Source organism: Corvus brachyrhynchos, unplaced genomic scaffold (genome assembly GCF_000691975.1).
Source record: "Corvus brachyrhynchos isolate BGI_N302 unplaced genomic scaffold, ASM69197v1 scaffold80, whole genome shotgun sequence".
Taxonomy (NCBI): Eukaryota; Metazoa; Chordata; class Aves; order Passeriformes; family Corvidae; genus Corvus; species Corvus brachyrhynchos.
Window position 1 is genome coordinate 124393 of NW_008236769.1, and position 16778 is coordinate 141170.

Below are 16778 nucleotides of genomic sequence, written 5' to 3' on the forward strand. Positions count from 1 at the left end.
AGAGAAAGGGGAATGGGAAGGGGAAGGGGAAGGAAAGGGAAAGGAGTGGGTATAGGGGCTGGGGGAACAGGGAGAGAATGGCAGGGGTTAGGTAGAAGCATATCACCCTCCAGAGGGTCCCAATGATGTCTCGTTTCTCCCCTCCATCTCGTCTTCTTGGTGGTGAGGGTCTCCTGTCGCCTCGCCATGCCACGCAACGCCGAAAATTGTAGAATCCAGTGGATTAATATATGTTTTGGTCTGGTGGGAACGCCCACTTACCTCCCTTGCAGGGGGCCAGTTTGACCCTGACACTTGCAACACTGTGGACCTGTTGCATCATGCTGCAGTGCTCTGGTGCAGGGTCTGGGGACCCCTTTGGGGAGGCCTTTGATGGGCCATGGCTTTGCTGTCCTTCACGTCGATGCGGCTTTCGCCGGGTGAAGGGCCCCTCAGCTGGGCTCCTCTGCACAGCAGAGGCTGGCTGTTAACTGCCTCTGACCAGAGGCTTTTTCACTACACACCCAAAACCTTTCCTCCCCCCACCCCTTGGTGTGAGGGTCTGTGTGAGCCTGGCAGCTGAATAGCCCTGGGGCTGTGGTCTCCACCCCAAAGGTGCTAAGCTTAATTCTCCTGTGAATGTATTCTCCTACCCCCAGCCCAGACCTCAGTCACTATTTTACCTCCATCAAGAGTAGTTCAGGGCCTCAGTCAGAAGGCCTATTCAGGGTTCAGTGGTCTTCTCTGCAGCTTGTGTAATACATTTTGGCTATAATAGGCCAAGGTTCTTCATGAAGATGTTTAAGCCATATTCAGTCTCTGACAGGGCTACAGTAAAAAAAGATCATCTTCCTATATCTTTACTCACATCATCTAGGATTTTCAGCAAAACTTTTAAAACAATTATCTTTATATTGCTTAGTTTTTAACCAGAAGAAGTCAAAGAATAATTTTTTTCTTACTTCCACTGAACATGACATTCATTAAAATATTTCCTTATTTTCCAGTGCTAGGAAATGGGTAGTTGCAATGGCATGATTTCTTAGTGTGATATTGTGATAATTCATAGGCCTACGAGGAAATTATTCTTTTGCTTTGCCTTTCCTTTCCTTGCTGTTCCTCAGTTAACTAGTGGCTTCTCTATTTTCAGCAAAGATTCTAGAAATTAAGGACTAATAAAAGGATTCAATGAAATTCAAACAGAAAATATTGAAATTGTTCATATTTATATTTTTTTTCTGAACTCATTCCTTAATTTTGTCTGCACTGTTAGCCCCATGGATTAAAACTAGATTAAAATTTACAAAGTACTTATATAGCTAATGTCACAAATATGTTTCTTACCAGTTTACTTATAGCTTGGTATAAAAGCAGCAAATGATAAATTTCAAAATATATTATGTTGGCTTCTAGTGAGTTTAGTAATTGATAGCTGTATGATAGCAAGACAGTTTTAGAACCATTGGCAAATTCCTTTTCATAGTGTAATAAAATTTTCTGACTTCTTTTTTAAAAACCTTGACGAGACTTTCCATGTCTTATTTTGGTAAGTTTTCTGAGATAAAATGTTTATGCATGATTCATCAAATATAGTAATTTTTCAACAAACCAAACAACATTTCAAAAACATTTGTGTTGATGATGTACTATGATATAGTTCTGCTTGATGTATTTTAAGAAAAGCATGGTGGAAATTTCAGAATTTAAAATTAAAATACTCAATAACTACACTGTCTATAATTTGTCATATGTGGACATATGGATTCAGAAGGAGATCTATGAAACTCATTTACAGAACAAATTAAGTTTCTTTCTATAAATGGAACTATGGACCTATTTGCTAGTTGTATATCTTGTTTCTCATGCTGATTAGTCCACAGGTGCAGTCCTTCCCTCCATCTGAGTCCAAGGTCGATTTTGAGTAGGTGATCAATGAGTCAGTGGTCACTATTGCCCACTGTAGTAATTACTTTTCCACCAGGTACTGCTCAGTTCTTCTGACTTCACTCCTGGTGACTATTGTCCAGACAGCCCATTCATCTTGGGATTGTCTTCTCTTTTCCTTAAAAAAAAAAAAAAAAATTAGTCAAGCACAAAACATTCACAATATAATTGCTTAATCATAACTGTCCAGCTACAGCTACTTATTAACAACTAAAAAAAATTGCGAAGTTTGATTCAAATCTTGAAGGGCGTAAATCTTGAGGGGCTTGATATCAAGACTGGTCAAATAATAAAAGAGAATTTCAAAAAGGGGTGAAGGTATGAAAGTCTCCATCCTTGAGGTATTCAGACCTTGACTGGAGAAATCATTGACCACCATTTACCACCCTTATTTAATTCTCCCTGAGCATGAACTTTGACTAAATGGCCTTCAGGAAGTCCTTTCCAACCCAAAATGTTCTGTGATTCTATGTTCTGGTATCACTGACTGCTGAGTTTTTGCTGAATCCCATTAAAAAGTTTAAGCAGAAGAATTGTTCTTAAACTATTTGTTTCATTTTCAGAGACTACCATGTATTTTTAATTAAATACTATGCCTTCTGTAAGCACAAAGAGTTGTGTTTTGATAGGAGAAAGCCCAGTATTCCTACTTATGCATATTTATCAATGGGATCCAAGCTGAATTATATGCTACGGCAAATTCTTTGCACAGATAACTCAATGTAAGAAGTCATTTTGTCTTCTAAAACTGATGGCAGATTTGTATTTGTGAAATATTTGAATTAAGTGAAGGAAATGGTGCCTAAAGTGTAGCAACTGTTTAATCAGTGAGTAATTTACTCTTAATGTGTGAAGTATTTTTTATGGGCTCATTTATGATAACAGACATTCATGGCTCAATCAATGTAAGCAACAGATTTATGGTATATTTAGTCACAACATAATCTGATGTAAGTACTCTTATTTATTACTATTCACAGTTTAATTTTCTTTTTTTTTCCTTCATACCACTTACAGCATGCAACTAAATTAATATAAAGCATTTATCAGAACTTTTCAAACAGCTTTTATTCACATCTGTCTTATCATATTTTTACATTCAGATGTTGGACTTCAAAATACAATATTACTATGTCATTTGCATAATTTAATGGATAAAAGAATGTTAACTTTTTTTGCATAACGAAGAAACAATAAGAGAAACCGTTAATGTGCAAATTGATCAATTCTTCTGAAATGTCTTTCTTTTTGTCAAAATATTGGGGTTTATTTTTCCGTTTATATATTTCTGATTTTCCCTCATAAGATGGTAATTTCCCTTCTGTTGCTTCAAATGCCATGCCAAAGAATTAGCAATGGAAATTATGATCCTCCAACCACTAACAGATTCAAATGATCTGTAGATGCTTAGATACATCAGAAAAAATACTCTAATTTTACATACTCCAGAATTCTTGACAATTAAGATGCGTAGTCCACGAGAGTGTTTTATAGATGCACAAGATAAGCTATTGTCACCTAAAGTTATATATATATATATATATATATATATATATATATCCTAAAGTTAATTGTCTTTAGTTTTTACTATGCTACTTTTAACTGGATTTCTTACCAGTTTGATAAAAGGATGATGATATTTTCTTACATTATTTACTTGAATTTTCTGAATTAGCTAGGAAAAGATTGCTACAAGAAGTAAGTGAAAATTGTTTCATAAGACATTTTGTATGATGTCTAAGAGATCTGTATCGTAATATATAAAGGTTTAAGACTTCTGCTTCACTAGCAAAGAATGATCAGTTAATCAGATATTGTCTGGATATAAAAGTATTACTTGTGATTCTAGACTGCCAAGTTACTCATAGCCTCTGAAGGATCTTTAAAGGAATGGACAGCTTGACATTCCTCTCAAGCCCCAGAGTTCAGCTACAAAGATTAAGAAAATATCTGTGGTGGATTGTCAGATATTGCATGGCTATAAGCATGCGCAGAATTAAAAATCTCAACATTATGATGAAATTCTGTATTTAGGCAATTAACAAAAGAGTAAATATACAAAACTTCCCTAACCACTTTGACCTGAAAGGTAGGAAAAAAGTTCCAAATTTCATTTGTGATGTTTTCTGCAATGCACTTAGATGAACATTTAGTAGGGAATTGTGAGGTGTTTTTATTTGAGACTGTGTAGGAGCTTTCAAATCTTCATGATTGGCCAGAAATATGAATGATGATAGATCAGAAACAATATTCCTTTCCCACCAAAACTGCAAACAAGGTTTTTCAGTGTTTTCATTTTTAATTTTGTTGATTTTTTTTGCTTTTAAATTCATAAATTTAAATGAAGTCAACAGCCTAGCAGAGGACAAGGTCTGATATTTTGCTTTATTTAAGCTAGGTAGACATATGTCTCATAATAAATTACCTGTAACATATAGGAACATCATCTTGTTTCTTTTGCCCTAGTTTATATCACTGATTAATTTCAGCAAGGCCTCCCTTTTCTAGATCTGCAACATTTCTTCATCCTTTTCAAACATTTGGGTTTCTACCTATATGTCTCTGTTGAGTGTCTTTCTGCTTTCTTAAGTAAAAAAAGAAAATAAAAAAAAAAGAATCCTGTTTATCTTCCTCAAACCCCATAAACTGGGATGGCATTAGATAGATTAAGCATAACTTGGGATGTACCCAACTTCTAAACCATGTGGCAATCAATCATGTCAGTTTAGTTGTGATTGTGCCAGTTTGTTCATATTTTAAACTACACAAATAAGATTAGTTTGCTGCTGACTGTTCCATAATACTGTGAATGTGTCACCCTGGCTATGTAACTAAATTCAAATTCTTGAAGGTCAGTATGACCAGTGCTTTACATTTTATTTAAAATACTTTATTCTTTCTTTCTTTAATGCTCTGCTCAAGTTTGCTGTTATTAAAACACATATGGGTTTCTGTGGGTTTGAGTAAAAATGAGAGACTCCTAGGTTACATTCATTTTTATTCTGGAAGTGTCTTGAAGAGAATTATGAAACCACGAATATGATCTTGAATAAGAGCATTAGTTTTGTATGCAGTAAGACAGTTGAGAAGTTAGTTGCTGCAAGCCAGAAAGATGTGTGAGTGTGCTTGTCTAAAACTGGAATATTTTATTATACAGATTAGCAGCAAAAAATTCCAGAATCAAAGAAAATTGAATTTATTTCAGTTTTTGAATAGTCAAAGATATCATATGAAACTGCATCCTCCTACATTAGTGCCAGTAGATATCATCTAACCAGTACTTCTTACTTCCTCTGGAGTTATCCTTAATCATTTGATATATGCATTTAAACTGGTTTTTTACTATTCAAACCAGTTTTTGGGGAGAAAGTGATGTCTAAATGAGTTAGCTGGTCATTCTAATGAGATACCATAATATTCCAGAACACATGAATTCAAGTACTGTTAGCTTGCGTATTAAATAGATGTCAGAATGACTAAAGTGCAGACCTAATATTCTTTACATCCAAAAGATCATTTTTGTTAGTGAATATATTTTAAAAATTTGAGAAAGAAAAATAAACAAATTATCACAGCAACTTTGGATTCCTGGATAAAGTACTTACATAAAAAGCAATTCTTAGCTTACCTACACCAGTGATGAAGTATAATGTCATGTGAGCTACTTGCAATGTAATCTAAATAAAACCTGTGCTTAAAAATATCTGTACTGCTTACAGGTCATCCAGGATCCTGCTTTCAAACAAACTCTAGTATCAAATGTATCAAACCTAACATCAGTAACTACTATCAGAAGAGAAAGAAAGCCCTTTGGATATTGATCAGTGAGACAGAGTTTTTAGTCACTCTTGAAGGCACAAATACCTTTTCTCCACATTTTAATATGCTCAAGTATATAGGGTTTTTTTCCTATTCCCATTGCTAATATTCTATGCCAGATAATTTAGTGTATTCAAAATACTGGTTTTAGTATAAATTGAAATAGCTAAAAATGTTTCCATTGATTTCAATTTGTTTAGTCAGACATGCAGGTTTCCATTAAGGAGAGATCAAAAATATGGGAATGTCTTGTTCGTACAGTTAAAATAAAACTCTATTTGTCAACCTTATTTGAATCACCTGCATAACATAAACTGTTTATTTTGAAATTACCGTATAAAGAGAGGACATTTGTTGAAAAATAATAATAACATATGATTTGTATTGAGGCACTTAGAGTCTGGAAGTCCAGTCTAAAACTTACCCTACAAGATAATAAAATTCCTGGTAAAAATTTACAGTTTCTGCATGTGAACAGGAAGGAAAAATGTTTTACATATTTTTGAGACTAATAGTCAACAAAATAAACAGCATTTTTTCTGAAAAATTAAACTGTCCAGTATCATCTCTCTCCCAAAATTAAAAAAACCCTACTTTTAATAAAATTAAGAATGTCATTGCCATTTTTTGAACAATGAAAATAGTTAACTTAAATTTTGAAATAGATTTTCAAGATTAAAGCACATAGAAATATTATGTTTGCTATAATCTTTGATCTTATTTGGCAATCTACTCTTATTTTGCTACTAAAACATCCCATTTAAGTTTTAATGAAAAGATAATAGACTGCAAAATTTGAAGAGTAAATTCTGCTGAGCTTTAAGCACTGTAATATTATGTGCATTATTCATCTTATGACAATTTTATTTCTGAATTTTGTTCAGAACTAACTTTTTAAATCGACACATTTTTACTTGAAAAACGGCTGTGTATACCTTCATAATGTTATCTTTCAGATACTTCATATTAAGACAAATTTAGTTTTGTTATAACCGCTAAGCATGTTTTTTGTTGCTAGAATATCCACTTAAAATACTATAAAGATTACATTCAGAAATATGGTAATTTAGTGTTTCAGCTTTCAGAGTTAGTATTTGCTGATCACTCTGTAAAAGCTGCTATATTGTTTCACTTTCTTGCATATCAATGTGCCACAATATCAAATAACTAATACATGAGTATTGGCTGACACTGTGATTGCATGGGACAATATGATAGATTCCCTGTATGGTATAAAATATACAAAGAATAGTGACTCTCTAATTGATTGCTTACCTAAAAACTTTTCTCATTATATATTATAATTTTTGTTTTTATAAATCCTAGAAAAAAAGCATAATCTAATGCTATTAAGGTAAAATATACCCATCTATACAAATTTGTGATGAGAAACATCAAAGGAAAAAAGGCACAACAGGAACAAAGCTGAAAAGGCTACACTTGGCTGAGATACTAAGAGAAATTTTAGTCAGTGGAATTAGTCAAAAACTCAATTACCTAAAAGGTTTGGCAAAGAGTTGTTGTTATTCATGACAAAGATTCTCTGGCTTATAACATTAAATGAGTAGAAGGTACTTAGAAGTGACTTAGATTAAGAAGTGACTTAGATTAGAAAATCTGTGAGAGTTCTTTCATAAAGCTTTCTTTTCTCCAGTTTTGCATATTTGGTGGAAATTTTAAAGAAACTTTCTGAATTTAAATTTTCTGCCTAGCAAGTAGCCTACCAAATACACCTCCAGTGCCTTTTAGAAGCTCTAGATTATGGAACGTAAAGTATTCACCCCTGTGACATCTATGAGAATTTAACAACTATGAGAGTGAAACCAGACAGAATTTGTGTATATTAGATTTACTTTTAACCTTTAGTTTCAGAACAGTGGTTAGCTGTCCAGGGTTTTCTCTCTTTTCTTCCTTCTTTTCTTAATATCTGTTCTAGCTGCTTTTTCCCCTTCCCTTCCTCTCGTTTGTGGGTTGTGTTGATTGACTGTCTTTAAAAAAAAAAAACAAACTTGTATAACTTCATTGTTTAATATTAATGGATATTTAAATGTTATTTTTGCAACTCATCATGTTCTTCAAATTTTTATGTTATTTTAGTGGAAAAAAACTAACAGAACTATTGTTATTAGCAAGGCCTTCTTTAAATTAGACAGGGAATCAATCTCCATTCATGAAAGAATAAATATCATTGCCTTTCCTTTCAAAATGTAGAAACAAAAATATATGTATACATATACATGCCTATATCTATGTATATATGTTTGTTTGTGTGTATCTAGATGTGCATCTTGATGTTACTAAAGTCGTAGGCAGAAATTAAAAAATCAAAATCGTATGACCTAAATTTAACTTTTACTGCTGCTGGGGCTTTCCTACAGGATTTCTCTTTGTTCTACAAATTGTAGTTAGCTTTCTGCATTATATTATCATATAATTATATAATGGAGCTAAGAAAAACAATTTCCTAAAACTGAAAATAATTTTTTTAAAAAATCAAAAAATAGTTATTGGAATTTGAATTGAATTATATTGAGTACAGAGGTTTTTCTAATTTTTCTGTTTCATGTGTGCTTTAGGTCTAGGCAAGAAGTGGTGACTACTGTGTTAGGTGACAATCATAATACCATAATCTTCATCATGAAGTTAGGGCATTTGCAACAACTACCTCCTATCAGTTCCCAGAATCTCTTCTTTGCCAAGGAAAACAACCTCTGTTGTTGCCAGAGGAACTATTTTGCTCAGCTGGTGGAAAAATACAATGCTTATTCTGAGAAACCATGAGCCTGTGGAACCTCACAGTGCTTATTCTGCAAAACTATGTTAAATGTCGACCAAGAAGAGGGTGCAAAATAATGAACCAGTCTAGTAATGTCAACTCACTTCCACATTTGGGAAGTAACACTGAGTTCATCAAGCTGTCAGGTATAACTTTGGGGTTGACAACCAAGGACCACCAGAGGAACACCCAGGAGAGGGGTTGCATGCGTCAGTGGTAGGGAAAATATGTTAATAATTTTGGGGAAATGATTATCATCTGTATGTGTTTTTCAGGAAAACCAATGAATATCTATATAAGATATAGTACATAAACATGAACTTTTCAATACTTGATATGCACGATAGGCTTGAAAATATTCCCCATGCTTCCAGCACCGAATGAGAGTGCCTGCTTCTTAATGCTACACTGATGTTAAGGAGTTTTATTTTACCTGTTTTGGTAACATGTGACCAACATTCAAATATCTATGAGGTAAGAAGTTATTTGGAAGACACTTCACACTATTGTTGCTTTTGTTAATATTTAACATTAGAATACTATTTCTTATCCGTACTGTTAATTTTGCTGTAGAAGTACAATAAATAAAGGGTATCAGTGAGTTCAGTCAATAATAGCATTGCAATTTCTTAAATATGAAGTGTTACAAAACATGTTTTAAAATCTTGCACAGAAACATATGATATAAGCAATTTTTTTCTCTTTTGACTTCAGGAAACCCCACCTGTGAAATTCTTTTTAAAGTATCCTGGTTCTGGCCAGAAGAGGGTTAATTTTTGCAGTAGTTGGCAAACCACCTCACATTGCCGAAGCAGGGGGAAGGGAGTCTCTTCCCATTTATTGGAGGGTAGCAGAGGGAGCACTTGGGTATTGTTGTTTCTGTGTGAATCATTTGCCTCTTTCTTGTACCCTGTGTCATTAGTATTGTTGCTGTTACTGTTTGTTTTCTTATCTCATTCCTCTTTCCAGTAAATTGTTCTATCTCACCCTGTGAGCTTTGCCTTTTGTGTCTCCAATTCTCCTCTCTAGGGAGAGGGACAGAGGGAGAGGAGGGAGTGAGCAAGCAGCACATGGATTAGGTGGGAGCACTGAATTTGAGACTACTATTACTAAACCAAAACACAGACATCTGTTTTCTTCAGCTAGAGGGCTAAGCTTAGTATATTGACAGGAGTTTATCATTTACCTTGCAAAAACTAAGCCAAAAAAAGTGATAGATTTTTCTTCACAACCTAATGACAATCCATTGAGAAGAAAATAAATAGGGATTGTAAAATTCAGGATTCTTCATTGCTTTTGTTTGGTGGTATTGTGGGTTTTTTTGAGGAGGTGTACATATTACAGAATTTTAAAAAATATTTTTATTTAGGTCTGCAGCTGAAGTTATGTCAACAGTGTGACAAATGGGAACTTTTTTGGTTTACATATTTGGACTTTATTTATAACTTGTATTGAAGCTCTGATATGTATTTTTTTTAAAAATCTGGAGCATGTTGACCAGAGTGGGTAGTTAACACTCTAAAAATATTAAATAATTAAATCCAGAAGTGATTGCTGCCAATTACAGGGACATTATTTAGGAGAAAAATTAAAATAGAAAAGATGAACTGTATATGCTTTTAGGGGGTTGTGTTTGCTGGGTCATATAGAGGGAAAATAATGAGTATTCACTGTCGACATTCTAAGTCATTATGGAAATTAATATAAATGAAGATATTTATTCAGCCCATGCCAGGCCAGGGAAGAGATTTCCAGAAGGTAGGCCAGATGGTTAAGTATGTTTCACTGCAGATCTATGCTGACCCATCCCCAGTGCTCCAGAAGTCCCTGCCGTGTCTCTGAGATACTGAAATCAATAGTAATATCAACTGAAGTTCAGATTGTCAGAGAGAACACAAATCTTTGGCACCTAATTCTTTCACACTTTGAGGAATTTTCTTAGCTCTCTGGGGAGTTGAGTGAACTGAGGACAATCAGAAACTGACAATTCATAAAAGTTTGTTGGTTTTTTTTTTTAAATAGTGCACTTCTGCATCTTTTACTGTAAATTACTCTGTGATTAGCAGATTTTCTCAGCACCCAGAATCACTGGTTTTGATTCTCTTTTTTGAAAGGGCAACTTTTATTTTGATAGCCTTCAGCTGTGTTATTAGCTGAACATCTTGTCTTTTTTAAAATATTTATAAACTTTCAAGAAAACTTTCTGTTAAAAACTAAGCAATACCAGGTTTGCCAGACATAAAGGAACACTGTAACATGCTAGTACTGTAGCAGTGTAATAGCAGACTAAACTAGTACCCACCATAAATTCCATTTCTTTCTTGAAAGCATTTCTTTATGAGACATACTTTCCCCAGTAGAGAACTGTCCTCTTATAAGAGTATTATTGCCAGAATGTCTTTCTGATAGTGCCCTTAAATATTACCTTGAAAAGTAGGATATCTGTGACCCTAACCTGAACACTTTTTAATTGAGCCGTTTTGTGGGGGGTTTTGACATCTCTTTCATTGATGCTATATTATCCTAATCCTCTTTACTTTTTAAAAATTTTGTTTACAAGATATTGGCCTCTAGTCTTAAAGATATTAAGCAGGAAAAGGCTGAGGCACGAGGAAAGTGAACTAGTCACTTTACTTATGCAGCCAGTTCCCAATAGAAGGGTTTATTTAGAAGAAGACTGACTAGGATTACTCAATTTCCTGCTTCATTGAGGATCATGCCATCTTAGTTCCCTTGGCTCTGTGTATAAGGAGCTTAATGAAGAGGGAAATTAATTCTCAGTGGCAACCACCTGTAGCTACTAACTTAATTACTCATGCTCTCAGTCCTCCCTGGCCCCATCTGACTTTGAGAGCATTTGTCACTCATTTAAATCCCATTTTCTGAGCACCCTATGATGCTTCTTGGGTTTCTATTATATGAATGGTATCTAGTATAAATAGGCTACAAATACTTGTGTAATCTTTTGCATCAGGAGTCATTCATAGTTATTTCAATGCAGTCCCTCTGGTCAAGTCTAGGCACTTTGCTGGCTGTCCTCTCTGATGGGACTACTGGACTCCCAGCTACTGCTGGTACCAGGCTGTTATTGGAACTTCAACAACTAAATATAATACTGCAGTCCAAAGAGAAGTACTGAATTAAGACAGGTTTAAACTTAACAACCTGACTATCTGGTTTTAGATTCTTGTGGTTGTGTTCCATATTGTTCTGGGGGTTGTCCAGTCTGACATTTTGCTCATTCCTAGGCCCAATCACAACTGGTAAAGGAAACATTCCATCAATAAATCTCAGAACTTCTGATTTTGAAGATAATATAACTGAATGCATGCTGACAAGCTTGCAATCCCTAAGAAATCTAATCTTACCAATTTTTTAAATATATTAATTTTATTTTTTTTATAGGTTTGCTTGGTTTTGGGTTTGTTTGGGTTTTTTGTTTTGGTTTTTTTGTTTTTGTTCTTTTAACTGATTGGGATAGAATAGTTAGTTTGGGTTGGTTTGCATGTCAAGATTTTGGTAGTGGTGTGTGGAGGGTGGCTACAGGGGTGTGTTTTCTGCGAAAATGCCAGAATCTTATCCCGCGACCAACAGAGCCAATGCCAGACAATTCCATGATAGACCTACATCTGGTCTAGGCAAAGCCCATCAGTGATGGAGTTAGTGCCTCTGGTATAACAAACTTAAGAGGGAAAAAAAATGCACTATTTCAGCTGGAGAGCGGAGTGTGAATATGTGAGAGAAACAGACCTGCAGACACCAAGGTCAATGAAGAAGGAGGAGGAGGTGCTGCAGGTGTTGGAGAAGAGACTGCCCTGCAGCCCATGGTGAAGACCATAGTGGGGCAGGCTGTCCCCTGACCTCCCAAGATAGGTTCACCACAGAGCAAAGATCCACCCGAAGCCATGGAGGACTGCACAGAGGAGTAGGTGGATGCCCAAGGGAGGCTGTGACCCACTGGGATGCCCACAATGGAGCAGTTTTGCTGGCAGGATTTGTAACCCTGCAGGGCGGGTCATGCTGGAGCAGCATGTTTCTGAAAGACTGCACCTCATGGGAGGAATCCAATGCTGGAGCAGGGGAGGAGAGCAGGGAGGCAAGAGTGGCAGAAACAATATGCAATGATCTGACTGCAGCTTCATCTTCCTGTGCCTCTGCAGGGGAAGAGGTAGGCAAATTTGGAGTGAAGTTGAGCCTAGGAAGAAGGGAGGGGTGATGGAGAAGGTTCAAGATTTAGTTTTTATTTAATGTTATCCTACCTCAATTTTATCCTTAATAAATTGAACTAATTTCCCCAAGCTGAATTTGTTTTGCTCGTGATGGTAACCAGTGAGTGATCTCTCCCTGTCCTTACCTCAACCCACAAGCCTTTCATTATATTTTCTCTCCCACGTCCATCTGGGAAGGGGAGTGATGGAGCAGCTTTGGTGGGCACCTGGCATGCAGCCAGGGTCAACCCCACCCATAATCACACACCCCTAGAGGCTACATTAAACACTAGCTGTAACCAGAGAATTAAGTCTCTAGGTGCTTTGATTCAAACACAAAAATGTACATATGGCTAGTTAATATGGCAGATGAGAACATGTTGCATGAAATAAGAATTTGCATGTTTTTCTCGGAGTAACAGAATCATTAGTATATAGTCTGAAGACAGATGCCTGCAATCATTGCTGGCCATCATATCTCCCACTTACAGGCAATTTAGGTCCTTTTCATGACATTAAGAGATGAAAAATCACTTCCTTTTTCTTGCCATAAGTTATTCCATACATAAGTTTTCAGACTACAGGAGGGGTCTTTTTGGATGAAAGCTTTTCTTATCTCCATGCTAAAAGTGTTGCCTGGACTATTTCCATATTTTATAACTAATGTTGATAACAGTGACTAATCTCAGGACTTTCCTCCCTTAACAAGCACCCTAACCTACTTTTTTTATACTTTCAGTATGACTAGTCAAATAGTTCACTAATTTGTGGAAAGTAGTCTGTAAACTAGCTAACTAGATAGTTAGACCAGTGTTTTGGGAGATAAATGATGATGTTTTCAGACACAGAGAAAATAAACTTGCATCTCCTGGAAGTCTACTAATTAATGAAAACCTGATAAGACAAACAAATTTTCTTTCATTAAATACTTTTTTTTTCCTTAATGGAAAAGATCTTTCATGCTGACTAAATAAGGTTTGTTGGCTATGGAATATGGAATCAATGATGTATTTGTTGCTAGTTCTTTACTAAGTAAGAACATAAAGAAGAGAGTTGAACAAAAAACAGTGTTTTTATGTTTTCCAGGAGAACATAGTAAACACCTTGCTTCAAAAAGCAGATGATTTTAGATGAACTATAGACAAGTTAGTCTACCTATATGTTTTCTGAAGCAAGGTTTGAGAATTGTTAAAGATTATGGTTTTCCTGGTTGTCTAACTCAGAATATCAGTGGAAATGAGTTTCCTACATTCATTGCTATATTCACTGGACTAATCTTTTAGCACTCTTTAAAGAGAACAAGAAAACATACTTCTGTTCTGTGGTTGAAACATTTACTTGGGTTAAAATTTATTTCTTCCTGAGGTTTTGGTTTATGAGGAAGTGAGCTGATTTACCCAAAATATCTCATTTTACAGGAAAATCCTAATCATGTTAAACAACATGCATATTTCTTGTGGAAAAGTTGCTCCCTAGAGTATTTGTAGCCTGCCTCTGAAAGAAAAAATACCTTTTAAGAATACTGAAACCATAACTTTTATAAAGGTATGCAAATTTAAAGTTATGCTTGTAGATGTATTTCAGACTTTCAAGCTCAATTCAAGTCTTGCCTACTGTTTGGAAGTATTTTGATGGGAAAATATTCCATTGTCTAAGATTTTCACCGTAAGCTTGTGAGGAAAATTGTGAAGAAGAAGTCCTGTGGCTGCCAACTTGCTTACTTAGGGAGTATTAAAAATCTTAAAATCTATATTAACACAATGTTGCATTTTGGGTTAGTTTCTCCCCATGCTTACTAACAAGTACTGTGGTAAAGTAGTTCTTCCTGCTTGTTATGACAGAGTTAAAAGAAACACGGATCCATCTCACTATTTCCAGAATTTTCATTGCACATATGAAGACAAGTATTTTGTATTATCCATTAAAATAAAATAGAACAAAGACTGAAAAATCCTCCCATCAGTATAAGTGTCACTACATATTTCAGGTTCAACACCTACCTGTGATAAAACATAGCATTAATAAGAACAGCCATAGGATCCTAGAATATGCTGAGTTGAAAGGGATTCATCAGGATCATTGAGTCTGACTCCTGTGCCTGCACAGGACGCCCCAAAGATCACACCATGTGCCTGAGAGTTGTCTAAATGCTTCTGGAACAGTGTCAGACTTGGTGCTTTGACCATTGCCCTGGGGAGCCTGTCCCAGTGCTCAGCCACTCTGTGAGTGAAAAACCTTTTCCTGATATCCAACCTAAACCTCCCCTGACACAACTTCAGGCCATTGCCTTGAGTCCTGTCACTGATCATGAGAGCGAAGAGATCAGTGCCTGTCCCCCTACTTTCCCTCATGAGGATGCTGAAGACTGCAATTAGGTCTCCCCTGACAAATTTATAATTTCATATAAAGAAAAACACAAAAAAAGAGAATTGTATGCAGAAAATACCACACCTTAGAAAAGAGTAAATCAGACTATAATTTTCATTAACATTTTCTTTTTATTTATTCTCTTACAAAGCTTGCAGAAGAATTTTTACCACAGTACTCTTAAAACAGTTCTTCTGTGATTTATTTTCCCTCTAGCTTTTGTAATTCTGTAAATATCTGTAAGTACATTTTCAGAAGAAACAGTCAAAACAGGAGAAAATCCATATATATATATATCTATCTATATATATATATCAGAGTAACAGTGCTGTCAATGAGATGGCTTCAGCTGCAGCTAGGATATCCTAATAGTTTTCATAAACAGTCATTATTAGTTTTTCAATAAATCTTCTGTTTTAAACTGTTAATTCCAAGAATGAAGGAATGAAGGAATGTGAACGGACAGAGGTTTTGGGTTTTTCTTTTTATTTTATGTCTGTTTTTGAGGTGCTGTAATTAACTTTTTAACAGGAACATTTTTTTTTTTTTTGCACACAGTTTTTAACTGCGAATGGATGGTGCCAAAGAAAGTTCTGTAGAGTAAAATAGAGAATGTGTAGCGATAGAGAAAAACAGATTGTAAAGTATATTCTTCCACACTGTGAAATCCTAATGATGACAGATTGCTGTCATCATTAGAGACTGAGCTCTGCTATTTGCCAAAATGATTACACAGCTCTGACAAATAAGCTGGAAATACTTCAGCACAGAATATTTGAGGCAGTAATATACTTCACAACAAAAATATTTGTGTGTATATTAGAACATATAAAGCATCTCAGACTACATAGCTCCTCATGTAAGTCTTCAGATGTGCCGATCTGTCAATTTCTTTAGCTCCACAAGAAACTATTAAAATCTGCCTCCAGCAAACTTCACTTTTCCCACTGATGCTACTTTTACCAAGAATCGTGCATCCTGATCTTGCTCAGCATCAGCTCTCTTCCTTTTCTATTTTCTCACCACCCACTTCCCTTCTTACATTCAGACATCCATCTTTTAACTTTGCTACTGTAGGTGTATATGGCTGAATCGTATGGAGAAGTGAGTTATTTTTAACCCGTTGTCTACACATTTGTGCCCTGGTTAATTGTGAATTTGTGATGGCTTAAAAATGGCAGTCACCTTTATAAAATGGAAAAAGAAAGAACACATGAGAACCAATGTATGTGTTTATGTTTTTTCAACCTTACTGATCTCTTAATTTTTCTTCCTTCTGATTTCCTTCTCCCTTCATACCATCTGTTTCCAATTTTACAGGTTTTTTTCACATGTTTTAATTAGTTAGGATTTTATTTCTTTTACTTAAGTGTTTCTACGAACATTTACCTCAGTAATACTGGTTCTGTTATGACAGGAATATTTTTTCTTATTCTTTATTTTGAAGAACTACTGTCACTATTTCACTGCTATGACTGTTTCCTACCCACAGTTTCCTAGATATCATTTCACACAACTTATAACAGGTCATGAATAACATTTTATTTTTTACAAAATGTTCCAAATTTTCGATGTTAATAATAATTTTATTTGATGTATTGAATTTTGTAATGTTATTCATCTATCCATTGTTTTCTCAGAATCAAAATCAAACATTTAGTTTTGTATTTTCTTTGGCACTGTTG

At 35.1% G+C, this 16778-nt stretch overlaps 1 long non-coding RNA gene across 1 annotated transcript; it reads right to left on the reverse strand.

The window, feature by feature from the left end:
• Positions 1-1188: 1188 nt before the first annotated feature.
• Positions 1189-15011, reverse strand: LOC108445017. Its single transcript, XR_001859744.1, has 3 exons — positions 15001-15011; positions 13830-13833; positions 1189-2041 (listed from the first exon to the last, which is right to left on the reverse strand). It is a non-coding gene; the product is annotated as an uncharacterized LOC108445017 (long non-coding RNA).
• Between the last annotated feature and the right edge of the window lie 1767 nt (positions 15012-16778).